Source organism: Melospiza melodia, chromosome 17 (assembly GCF_035770615.1).
Source record: "Melospiza melodia melodia isolate bMelMel2 chromosome 17, bMelMel2.pri, whole genome shotgun sequence".
Taxonomy (NCBI): Eukaryota; Metazoa; Chordata; class Aves; order Passeriformes; family Passerellidae; genus Melospiza; species Melospiza melodia.
The window spans coordinates 8,736,338-8,738,837 of NC_086210.1; the positions used below are offsets into that span (position 1 = coordinate 8,736,338).

Genomic DNA, 2,500 nt, shown 5'->3' on the forward strand with positions numbered 1-2,500 from the left:
CCGTGGCGAAAAAACATCCAAGACTACACCAAATTGGATGTGTAAAAGAGCTATCAAGAGGGGCAAATTCTTGCGATTTCAGTTGTTGTTCAAGTCACATAGAAGGCGCCTCGCGCGTATCATCTTGGATAGCACGGAAGCCATTCAGTGCCAGGTACCATCGAGCGTTGTGCACGATCACTTTAAGAATAGATGGGATACATCTGGTACATTTGGTGGCCTCTTAGGTTTCCCTCCTTATAAGGAGGCGAACAATGGGGTGTTCGAGGCCCTAATTACAGAGAAAGAGGTGGATAAGAACTTGAAAGAGATGTGTAAAACCTCCGCTCCCGGGCCAGATGGGATTACTCTGGGTCAAATTATTGCAAAAGACCCGAGATTTTCCCGGTTGACTGAGATCTTCAACCTCTGGCTTATTACCGGTACAATTCCAGATGCGCTGCGGGACTGCAGGACAGTCTTGATACACAAGTCTTCAGATGTAGAGAAGCTTGGTGATATCAATAACTGGAGGCCTATCACTATTGGTTCAATGGTGATTAGGCTATTTTCCAGGATCGCCACGGCGAGGCTGTCCAAAGCTTGTCCCATTAACCCCCGGCAACGGGGTTTTATTTGCGCATCAGGTTGTGCCGAGAACCTCAAGTTGTTACAACTTGTGGTAAAAACAGCAAAAGGAGAGCACAAACATCTGGGGGTCGTGTTCGTGGACATCGCTAAGGCATTTGACACCGTGTGTCATGAGCATGTATTTGAGGGTCTGGTCCAGAGAGGTGTGGATTCACACGTGATTGATTTAGTGAGGGAAATGTATCGTGATGTCAGGACGTACATTTCCGTTGGAAGGGGAAGAACAGACCCCATATACATTCGCTCAGGTGTCAAACAGGGCAACCCTATGTCACCTCTGCTGTTTAATTTAGCGATGGACCCCCTTCTATGTAAACTTGAATGTGAAGGTGAAGGTTTCCATCATGGGGGTTGGAAAACTACGGCCATGGCATTTGCCAATGACCTAGTGCTCCTGAGTGATTCCTGGGAAGGCATGTGTTGTAACATCAAAATTCTGGAGGCCTTTTGTAATCTTACTGGCCTCAGTACGAAGGGTGAAAAATGTCACTTTTATACTTTGGCTTTTACATCAAGCCAACAAGGGACTCATATACTATCAATGATTGTCCCGCATGGGTAATAAACGGATCCCCTCTTAACATGATCGACCCAGGTTCCTCAGAAAGATATCTTGGCACATGGGTAGACCCCTGGACTGGCTTCGCAGACCCTAGATTATCAGAGAAGCTAACTGATTGGCTCCATCGAATTGGTTGTTCGCCTTTAAAACCTCTCCAGAAAGTCAATATACTCAGGACTTATACTACTCCGAGACTGATATATTTGGCTGACCATACTGAGGTTAAGGTGGGCCTCCTTGAATCCCTTGACCAGTTGATTCGTAATACAGTCAAGGAATGGCTTCATCTTCCACCAAGTACGTGTGATGCGATCTTGTACTCGAGTTTCAAAGATGGTGGTTTAGGTCTCATCAGATTGGTGGCGCTCATTCCAAGTATACAGGCGAGAAGACTGCATAGATTGGCACAGTCTTTGGATGAGACTCTTGTGAATTATTTGAAGGAAATCCATCTGGAACGGTTATTTGAAAGATTGTGGCTAAAAGCAGGGGGGACACAAGAGTCCGTCCCATCAATTTGGGAGCCTCTACCGGCGGTAGAGTTGGGGGGTGATGATGAAGCCCGGCTTGAATGGGAAGCACCCGCTCCTAAAATTTGCTATCCAAAACCGTGTAATTGGAGGAAATTAGAATTTCAAAAGTGGATCCACCTGGTATCCCAGGGTCATGGAATTGAAAATTTTGAAAATCATGAGATCAGTAATGCCTGGATAAGGTGGTTTGGGGGCATACCTCACCGAAAATTAATCACGGCCCTACAATTAAGAGCCAATGTCTACCCGACAAGGGAATTCCTTGCTAGGGGTAGACAGGAGAATGTTGTTCAATCCTGCCGACATTGTGGAGCTAGATATGAGACCGTGGCCCACATTGTCGGCAACTGCGCCATCACTCAGGAAGCCAGGATTAAGAGACATAACGCCATCTGTGAAACTTTTAGCGAAGAGGCGAAGAGGGAGTGTTGAGCAGTAGACGAGGAGCCACACATTAGGGATGAGGCAAACGAATTGTTTAAACCGGATTTGATCTTTGTTAAAGGGTCTAAAGCAGTCGTGGTTGATGTGACAGTGAGGTACGAGCACTCTGAAATCTCATTGAGTGAAGCCGCCTCGGAAAAGGCCAAGAAATATCAGCGCCTTCATAAGCAGATCGAACAATTGACGAATGCAAAGGAAATTGAATATGTTGGCTTCCCCATGGGAGCCTGTGGCAAATGGTTAGGCAAGAATACTGAGTTGCTGACCGCCCTTGGTCTCTCTAAAACGAGGCTAGAGAGAACCGCGAGGGCCCTAGCATCTAAAGTACTCT

At 46.5% G+C, this 2,500-nt stretch overlaps 1 pseudogene; it reads left to right on the plus strand.

Moving 5' to 3' along the window:
* LOC134426178 (28S ribosomal RNA) overlaps nt 1–2,500 on the plus strand; it is a 7,641-nt pseudogene that overhangs the window by 4,103 nt on the left and 1,038 nt on the right.